At 36.2% G+C, this 11,118-nt stretch overlaps 1 pseudogene; it reads right to left on the bottom strand.

Annotated features, from left to right (window-relative positions):
• Nucleotides 1–6,013: 6,013 nt before the first annotated feature.
• LOC108522991 (heterogeneous nuclear ribonucleoprotein C pseudogene) lies at nt 6,014–6,885 on the bottom strand (annotated as a pseudogene).
• Between the last annotated feature and the right edge of the window lie 4,233 nt (nt 6,886–11,118).

Genomic DNA, 11,118 nt, shown 5'->3' on the forward strand with positions numbered 1-11,118 from the left:
GCGCCCGGCCCGACAGTCTTATAATAGGTCTTTATGAAGACTACAGCCACTGATAAGATTTACTCTGGCTTCAGCATCCTTTTAGATTCCTTGTGAATCAACCAGGTCCTAGAAATGTAACTGGAAAATGTAAGTAGAAAGAAAGCAAACTTTGAAATGAGATAATCATGACTTTGAAATTTTCAGCTCTAAAGTGTAGTTTTGCTTGTACTACAGTGATAGTCTGCTTGGGCTGCCATTACAAAAATACCATGGACTTCGTGGCTTAAACCACAGAAATGTGTTTTTGTTTTATTTTGTTTTGTTTTCTCACTGTTCTGGAGGCTGGAAGTCCAAAATCAGGGTGCCGGGAGGCTGTAGTATGGACTCTCTTCCTGGCTTAGAGTTGGATGTACCTTTTTCTTTTGGTTTGTAGACAGCAGAGAGAGAGAGAGAGAGAGAGAGAGACAGAGAGAGAAAGAAAGTCTCTTCCTTTTCTTACAAGGGCACTAATCCTACCATGGGGGCCCTACCCTTATGACCTCACCTAAACCTACTTATCTCCCAAAGGCCCCATCTCCAAATACTATCACATTAGGGATTGGGGCTTCAACAATTCAGTCTATAGCAAGAACTTTCTAAGAATGTGACCTTCGGTAAGTTACTTAATTTCTCTGAGTTTTGTTTTTCTCCTTCATGGACCTGTCATAAGGTTCAATGTGTTTAAATAAATAGCTGGCAGATTGTGGGATCTCAGTAAGCATAGTTTCCTTCCCACTTTTCACTTCCTGTTCTTACTACTGAGTTTGTCAGTGAAAGATGTCACATCACTGATTTCATCTTTCTTTTACTTGCATATAAGCTCAAACATGGAACTTTAAACATTTTATTTCCTTGCTTAACTACCGCAATCCCTACTCTGGCCTTCACCTAGGACTCTCTGGCCTCTAGTATCCAACTATCCTGGCCAGTTAGGTAAGGAAATTTCTTTGTAATGAGACTGATTTCTGATCAATTCACCAAAAAAGTATCTATATAGTATTCCCAGTTTGGCATCTTTGATGGAAAAGGTGATTAAAGTTATTGTAGAAGCAGTAGAAACTGATCCAGCTGTTCCTGTTAACTTTAATTAAACTCCACACTACACGACTACAAGTTACACTACCTGTAGTTGTTAAGGTACTAAATGAGAGCCCAGAGGCAAAAGCAAAGTTGAAGTGTTTTCTATTAAAGCAAATAGTGTTGGGCCTTGAAGTGGCAATGATGGCACTAAGTACCTGTGTATTTACCCACCAACGTTGAAGGGGGCATTTCTTTGTATAGCAGTTGTCCCAATGGATGTCTGAATGGTAGGAATGAAAGTATGCAAGTACTGTTGTTTGAACTACATTCTCAGCTGAGCCAATATTGAAACTGTTACTCCCAGTCTGATATGTATGTATGCTAGTGAATCAAAGTGGTAGCAATTCAAAAACAAAACCAGTGGTTGCTGTCACCTGGCTTCATGGGATGCTGCTTCATGTGGTGTCAGTAAGGGTGATGGGTAAGCTGCCTATAATCTCTAGAGGTAGTATAGTAGCAGTGTCACTCAAGTTTAACTTTGGTGCACTCTGTAAATATTTGTTGACTAAATGAATTACAAGATAAGACATGTTTGCCTGATGTATTTGTATTATCCACTAGTGTCTATTGCTCTGGAGTACGGAGGTGATATCTTATTTACCTTTGTGCTCCCACTGGCAAACAAAATTCTTAAAATAGTATGTATCTTAGACTGTTGTGCATCGGATATAAGTGTGTATAGTAAACTGGACCTTCTCTTTGCAGAATTTTAGTAGAGTCATTTAAAATAAATAATTTAATCATCTATATTTCAGAATTCGTTCAATTAGTAACATATAATTTCCTGAAGTAAATAGACCCTGCCTTTCTTTTCAGTTAAGATTCTGATGGCGAGAGAATAGTAACCAGAATACTAGCTCTCCTTGCAGAATGTGTTATTGAAAGAAGCTGAATTGGGTTTGAGAAAATCCACCAAGGAATTGAAAACAGAAAAAAAGTAGGGGTTGCAGTCCTAATTTCAGACAAAACAGATGCTAAACCAAAAAAGGCCAAAAAAGACAAAGAACGGCATTACTTAGTAGTTAAAGGTTTAATTCAAGAAGAAGACCTAACCGTCCTAAATATATATGTACCCAACATATATTCTTAAAGCAAGTTCTTAGAGACCTTGCTTTAGGGATATGTGTTGGGTGCATATATATTTATGGAGCACACAGATTCATAAAGCAAGTTCTGAGAGACCTTCACAGAGATTTAAACTCCCACACAGTAATAGTGGGAGACATATTTCATGTTATGATCAATACACACCAAATTGCAGACCTAAGTTTTTATCATTATTACTACTTTTTTTGAGATGGAGTCTCACCCTGTTGCCTAGGCTGGAGTGCAATGGCACGATCTCAACTCACTGCAACCCCCACCTTCCGGGTTCGAGCAATTCTCCTGACTCAGCCTCCTGAGTAGCTGGGATTACAGGCATGTACCAGCACGCCCGGCTAAGTTTTGTAATTTTATAAGAGCTAGGGTTTCACCATGTTGTCCAGGCTGGTCGTGAACTCCTGGCCTCAAGCAATCCACCCACCTCAGCCTCCCAGAATGCTGAGATTACAGGTGTGAGCCACCGTGCCTGGCGCAAATGTGAAATTATATCATTGATACAAAAATATATACCTTGTAAATCCAAAGATCTGCTATAGCAGAGAGCTACAACAATTTGCCTATTATCCACAAGAAGAACCTCTAAGTACACCACAACATTCATAAACCGATGGGCATCAATTTTGTGTCAGGTTGTCTTACAGATTTATTACAAAAGCATTTTTTTCTCTGCCTCATGTTGCCTGGCTCTACTCTTTGCCCAGTCATGTTTGAATGTGCCCCAATTGCCTCTATGAAATATTAATTTTAAAATTTCTATTTTGACATTTTTGTGCTATTTGGTTTTGTTAGTCAACTCTTATTTTTTACCAGCTTTGTTGAGATCTAATTGATATACAAATAACTGCACATATTCAATGAGTACAATTTGAGGAGTTTGTGCACCTGCAAATATCCTTAATACCATCATCACAATCAAGATAACAGACATATCTGACACCTACCAAATTTCCTTTGTGTCCCTTTGTGTTACTTTTTGTTTGTTTTTGCAGTACTAAGATTTAACACAAGATCTATCCTCTTAAATTTTGAAGTGCACAGTACTATTTTGTTAACTCTAGGTGCTACATTATACAGCAGATCGCTAGAATTTATTCATCTAGCATAATAGAATCTTTCTACCAATGGAAAAACAACTTTCCATTTCCCCTACACCACCTCTCACCCCTGGAAACCACAATTGTATTCTCTGCTTCCATGATTTTGACTATTTTAGATACATTATGTAAGTGGAATCGTGCAGTATTTGTCCTTCTGTGACCAGATTATTTCCCTTGACGTCCTCTAGGTTCATACATGTTATTGCATGTATTGCAAGATTTTTCTTTTTCAAGGCTGAGTAATATCTCATTGTACATATATACCACATTTTAAAATCTTCATCTGTCCATTGAAACTTCGCTTGTTTCTATACCTTGTCTATTGTGAGTAAGGCTATAATGAACATGGGAGTTCAGATATCTCTTCAAAGTTCTGATTTCAGTTCTTTCAGTATATGTGTTAAAGTGCTGTATTAGTTTGCTAGAGCTGCCATTACAAAAGTATCACAGACTGAATAGATTAAACCAAACTTTATTTTCTAACAGTTCTGGAAGTGAGAAATCCAAGATCAAGGTGTCAGCAGGTTTGGTTTCTCCTGAGACTTCTTTTCTTGACTTGTTGATGGCTGGCTTATCTTCTTCCTTTGTCTTCACAAGGTCTTTCCTCTGTGTGTGTCTATGTATCACAGACTCCTCTTCTTATAAGAATACAAGTCATACTGGATTAGGGCCCACCCTAGTGACTTCATCTAATGTCAATTGTTTCTTTAAATTTCTATATCCAAATACAGTCACATTCCGAGGGAGCAGGGATTAAGACTTCAACATACAAATTTGGAGGAAGGAGACATAATTCAGTCCATAACGACTACTGTGATACAGATGTACATAGAGCATTCCAGGTTAGTTGAAGTTAAATGGAGTTTACAGGTTAGGTTTTTGGGTTAGTTGACATTAAATGGAATCCTGGAAAGTGAAAAGGAGTTTGCTAAAAGATAACAACAGGGAGTAGTTGGGAAAGTAGAAAGGGCATATTAGGTAGAAGTAATAGCATATACACTGGTTCTTTCAGTAATGCATTATAAAGATAAAAAGGGCATGTGGCTATTTAGTGAACAGTTGGATAAACAGGTCTGGATATATTTTATTATTTCTCTTCCTACCCTTTGCACCCTTTAATTTTCTGAATAAAACTGCAATCTTAAAATTACAATTCTAGATTCATCTCACTCACACTAGTAGTTGCAGTTATTTCAACTATACTAGTAATGTCTATTTCTCTAGACCTATCTCAAACTTCTCCATTGATTTCCTGACCATTTAGTAAGCTACCATTTAGCTGCCAGTTTTGAATGTCCCAAGGATACCCCAAAGTGAAAACTAAAATTTCAATTTCAAAATCTCTCTCTCTTTCTCTATTTCTCTCTCTCTCTCTCTCTCTCTCTCTCTCTCTCTCTCCAAACCTGCTCCTTCTTGAGAATTCATTTTCTTATCAATGGTACCCCCATTTACTGAATAACTTAAACCATGGTTACTCATGTATGGTTCTGGACTATTTTTTTTTCCACACTCATCTCAAGTCAATCATTAAATCTTATGGGTTCTACTTATGGTTTTAAATCTAGCTCTACCACACCATCCTGACATTTTGCTGAATAGTTGACTACTGGTCCCAGCAGTGATCTGATTCGGATTGATTGAGATCATGTGTTCCACCAAGGCACATGGATAAAGAGTTCTGGACTCTGAATGAGTATATGATTATGATATTAATTTTTTCTCCAAATTCCTGGTTTAATAAGGACCTGTTTATTTTGAGGAAAAAAAAGTCCCAAACATCGGGCTGTTCACAGAAATATCCCACAGTATCAACTTTAGAGAACAAATCTTAAATCGATAACGCTGATTAATTTTCTAAAAAATACAATTGACATGCCAACTCTCATTCACAAAAACACATTTTTACATTTGTGTTGNTACCACACCATCCTGACATTTTGCTGAATAGTTGACTACTGGTCCCAGCAGTGATCTGATTCGGATTGATTGAGATCATGTGTTCCACCAAGGCACATGGATAAAGAGTTCTGGACTCTGAATGAGTATATGATTATGATATTAATTTTTTCTCCAAATTCCTGGTTTAATAAGGACCTGTTTATTTTGAGGAAAAAAAAGTCCCAAACATCGGGCTGTTCACAGAAATATCCCACAGTATCAACTTTAGAGAACAAATCTTAAATCGATAACGCTGATTAATTTTCTAAAAAATACAATTGACATGCCAACTCTCATTCACAAAACACATTTTACATTTGTGTTGAACTGCCTCACGTGCAAACTCATGTGAGAATATAACATGTATACTTTTAAACTCAAGGATGGTTTCCGGTGCTACTCAAATAAATGAGATTGACTCTGCAGTTAGGGAAGCAACTACTGAATTTATGTATGAATGAAAAGAACTGTACTCAATGCATAACAAGAGATTATTTTGGAGACAGTTGATAATAACCATACATTCTTTTGATTATTAAGTCATAAATAGGAATGAAAATTAAAAGCATAAATTATAAGGTAAGACTATAAAACTACAAAAAGCGTCAAAGGAAGTGAAATGGGACTAGGCACCGGGCAATATGAATTAGTGAACATGGGAGGGGCAAGGATGGTGAGAACAGTGGGCATGCTTTGAAGGTACTAGGGGAGAGAATCTGGTGAAAGAGCTGATCTTACAAGCACCTAGGTAATTAAATAATTGGATAAGATTTCTAATCTCCACAATATGCTTCAGAGTCATCCTCGCCATTGGCGTCTTTGTCATCTTCTCCTTCCTCAGCCTCTTGTTCATCATCCTTGATTAACTCCAGCTGATCATCCCCCATCTTCCTTATGATCATCATCCAATAGTCATCTGCATCCCCCTCAGACTGCATCTTCACATTAGTCTTGCCTTGCTTCAGTGATCTGCTGCTCTGCTCCTCTTCTGACTTATCATTCTTCGTCTCTACCGCTGGTTTGCTCTGTTCCCTTTCAATTTTTTTTTCATGTTTTTCAATAGAGAACACACATTTTGTTTTATCTGGGTCAATTTCTTCTTCACAGCCTAAACATCACCTCCTTTCAACTTTCCAGACTTGGGAGATCCCCTTGTCCACTCAGAATTAAAGCCACTTTTGCCCCCTTCATGAGGTGTTTTCTAATGCACTCTGGCCTTTCAAGGACAAAACAGCCGAGTAGTGGGAGGAGGAGGGGGAACATGTGCTAGGTAACTGTACATCCTATCATAATAATCCCATTGAAAGTCATAGTCCAAGTCAAAAGATGAGCCATACATCTCTACTGCAGATCATTTTACACCTGCTTTCCCTCACTTCACTTTTGGCTCTGCAGCCAGATTAATATTAAAGCCTGGCCAGCAATCATTCTGCCGTTCTCCCCTGCCACAGCAGCCTGGGTATCTCTCATTAACATGTTGAACAAAGGCAAAGCCCTTATGAACAGGGCAACCCAAAATTTTGTCATACTACAAAAAGATTGCCTCCACTTCAGACTTCTTGACCTCAAGAGTTCTGAGATTCTCAGTAAACACACGGGAATTTATGGAATGAGGATCTGTCTTGTTGGTAACATTGCTAGTCATTGTGTTTGTAAGGTTTCTCCCAAAGCCGAAACTAGGATGGGGGAAGGAGAAGATATTTGATTCTGAGTCTCCTACTCCCAGGTTCTATGTGGAGAAGGCTACTACTGCTCCAGGTTGGCAATGCAGCCACAACCTCTCAGTCTTTGTCGCTTCACAAAAGGGCCAAAACTTAATTATTATTAATGATTACAATTTATGAAATGCACATGATGTGAATATTATCTGATAGTTGAATAGTACCTCTATTTTGAAGAAGGTACTGAAGCCTAGAGATGTTAAATAATTTGCCCAAAGTCACATAGCTAGAAAAGCAAAGCTGGAACTTAAAGTCAAATCATCTTGGTTTTGAAGCTCATGCTCTATTCACTAATCAAGACATCTACCATAATTAATTATCACTATGTATGAAATGTTCCCAATGGGGAAACAATTTTATGCCAATGGAAAAACTACATTTCTTCTAATTTTAATAGTAGAGTATATTATTGTAATTCTAGAAAAGCAGTATTTTTTTTCTAAACTAAGTCATGTTTATTCTATCTATACTACAGAAATTTGCAATCTTAAAGTTAGCCAGTGAGACACCATGAAGAATATAATTTACAAGATTGATAATTTCTTGATAAATGTATCAGTTGAAGTGCCTTAAACTTGGAAGTTAGTTTTTCCATGGTGGAGGAATAAAAATGGTATATAACATACATAGATGAGGAATAGCAATTCACAGCCAAGGATCCCCAACTTTATTGACAATAATCTCCCCTTAAATTAATCTTTCAAAAATTAATAATAGAAGCTATTTATTGCAGAAATATATTTAGGGAAACTTCCATTGATTGTAATTAAAGTGATTTATTAGCTTTCTAGTTTATTTGGCTGAGGATTTACTTGAAATTGAGGACAAATTGAAGATATGAGTTACCAATATGTATGATATTACAACATATTTTATATTCTGAGGCTTAGAAAAAGTATATACACTTTTTCAAATATCAGTGTTAAAAGAACCCTCGTTACGCTAAATATTTAACATTAGGGTTAAAGCAGTGCTAGGTGTGGGAATCCATTCTAAAGCCAGTTATAAGTAGTATAGGGATGGTCTGAGCAATTTAATAATCATCATTCATGAAAGGATCCATGAAGGACTAGATTCCATGAGTCACATTTTTCTGTGTGAGTCACTTATCAACTTGAAGAAGCAAAGTCAGAGATGTTTATTGCTCTGTGTATACTTCATGAGCAAGAAATCAAGTTTTGTTGTTGTTTTGATAAAAAGGTGAAGCTTCAGTGAACACCGAGCCTGAAATTGGATGATGTTACTTGTTAGCTAAACGAGCTTAGGGAAATGCCTTACCTTTCTCAAATTGAGGCTCAGTCTTCTCACCCGTAAAGTAAGAATAATAATAAACTTTCTTGAAGGCTTACTTGACAGTAACATGATATAATGTACATAAACTGCTGAGCAGAGTATTTGACACATTTTAATTGCTCAAGAAGAGTAGATCCTGCCTGTTGTAGTCACAGATATTTATCTACTTGCTAGCCACCCCACTTCTTCCTTCCTAACAGAATCACAAGTTTGGTCAAGTGCCACATGCGCAGCCATAGACGGTGCCCTGTGATTGGTCTAAGTCAGTGTTACTCAATAGGAACATGATTGGGATTTAGGGGTGGAGTTATTCTTCCTTGTGTGGGTCTACTTCTAGTATTAGAGAATGTTGCACATCCCTGGCACATAGTTGGCACCTGGGCAATATGTGCAAAGTCAGTTAATATTTCTTTTGATACTTTTCAGTAAAACGATCAGATTAGAAGCAGTGTAATCTGTCTTGCAATCCTGAAAGAAAAGCCAAAGGTTTTCCTAATATAACCACTAAACTCAACTTGGAACTATGGACCTCCAGACTTATGAAGTGAGATAATTTAGTGTCTTTATTATTTAAGGCATTATGTTAGGTTTTCTCTTATGGATAACCAAAAGGATTGATAATTGATATGTACATATCCACCCTCATTCATCTGTTCCCTTTGTTCAAATGAATAGAAAAATGTATACTGTATCTTTGGCTACCATAAACCCTTTCTGCTATAAAACATAGGTGAACAAAATGCAAGAATGAAGGGAAAAAGAAAGGAAGGAAGGAAGGAAAAATGAAACAAAGAAAAGAAAAGAAAAGAAAAGAAAAGAAAAGAAAAGAAAGGAAGGAAGGAAAGGAAGGAAAGGAAGGAAAGGAAGAACAATTTCTCCCTCTTCTCTGAAACCAAAATATTTCCTGTTTCTCCAAGTCTCCCTGTCTTAAACTTTTTGGTCAGTTCAGAGGTGGTTTGTAAAATTGTGTGTGTGTATATTTATATATATAATGGTTTGTACAATTATATGTATGATGATTTCTAAAATTATATATATATATATAATATGTAGAAGCTATTTATTGCAAAAATGTATTTTAGGGAAGTGTATTTAGGGAGAGATATCTGACTCTAATTAAAAGCGTCTGCCTTATTCAGTGGTGAGAAAATATTAGCTCTCTTTACCTTCTCACTACAATGTTCCCTGCTCCCTTTATTAGCATATGTTTTGTATATAATATATCACACATAGATTAATATAAATTTTATTGCGTTTGAAGGAATAGTTTAATATGAATGTTTAATTTTTAGGCACTTCATTTACCTGTCTCTTATCACATCCCCCTTCCCTTTCGTAATGTTTGTGTTAATAACCATCTGCTTTCAATTACACCTAGATAGGAAAAGGAAAAATGAATTCCAGTTTCCATAGCACTGTAGGGTGACTGTAAATTAACAATTTATTGTATATTTTCAAATATCTAGAAGCGTGGATTTCGAATGTTTCTAACGTAGAGAAATAATAAGTATTTGAGGTGATGAATATGCTAATTGCCCTGATTTGATCATTACACATTGTGTGTATGTATCAAAATATTACACACAATGTGTAAATATGTACAGTTATTACCTGTCAAAAACAAAGGGGAAATATATTTCATGTAGATATTTTCCTATATTTTGCTCTAAAAGTATCGAACTTTTACCTTTTCAAATTTACATTCTTCATCCATTTGGAATTTAGTTTTGTGTAAGATACAAATAGAGATCCAATTTCACTTTTTCTAATATGAATAGTCAATTATCCCATGTCCAGAAATGGAATATCTCCTCCTTTCCCCACCAATCTATAATATTTTATCTTTCATATCAGAATTCTATATATGCCTTTTCTCTTTCTGAGGCTTTTATTTAATTCCACCAGTCAATATGTTTCTTTCTTCATGAACACACTATCTTAATTGCTATTCTTTTAAACTAAATATTAATAGAGCAAATCCTTCCACTTTTGTTTTACAAATGCAATGGTTATACTTTTTCCTTTTCAGACTCAATATAAAATTTCGATTACTTTAGTAAAATTCCATTAAAATTTTAGTTAAATTTTGATTAGAATTAATTAAAATTAAGGACTATTTTAGAGAGGAGCAACATTTTTAAAATACTGAGCCTTCCAATATATGAAGTTGGTATCACTTTTCATTAAACTTGGCATTCTTTACTATCTTCCAGTGAATTTTTATATTCTTCTAACAGGAGCTGTATATAGTTAGAGGTAAGCTTATATGTTTATATGTTAGTATTTTTCCCCATTTCCTTAAAAAAAATTTTTGTTATGAAACATCTTGAACATATATATAAAGGTAGATATAATAGTATGACATGATTTACCATCTCCCAGCTTCAGTAAATATCAACTCAAGGCCGTTTATAAAGTCTGTGCCTCCCTCGTTCCCTCCTCCATCTGTGTGATTTTGAAACAAGTCATAGGTTAGAAAATTGAGCATCAAGAGGGAAAATTTCAAAAGAGAGAAATATTCTAATTAGTTAAAAGATTATCTATATAATTTTTATTTTTAAAATTTACAGTTTTTAGGCTGGGCATGGTGGCTCATGTCTGTAATCCCAGCACTTTGGGAGGCCAAGATGGGTGGATCACCTGACGTCAGGAGTTTGAGACCAGCCTGGCCAACATGGTGAAACCCCGTCTCTCCTAAAAATACAAAACTTAGCCAGGCATGGTCATGTGTACCTGTAATCCCAGCTACTTGGGAAACTGAGGCAGGAGAATCACTTGAACCCAGGAGGTGGAGGTTGCAGTGAGCCGAGTGGGCTTGCCACTGCACTCCAGCCTGGGCGACAGAGTGGGACTCTATCTCAAAA

Source organism: Rhinopithecus bieti, unplaced genomic scaffold (assembly GCF_001698545.2).
Source record: "Rhinopithecus bieti isolate Rb0 unplaced genomic scaffold, ASM169854v2 scaffold_71517, whole genome shotgun sequence".
In the NCBI taxonomy this organism is placed as follows: domain Eukaryota; kingdom Metazoa; phylum Chordata; class Mammalia; order Primates; family Cercopithecidae; genus Rhinopithecus; species Rhinopithecus bieti.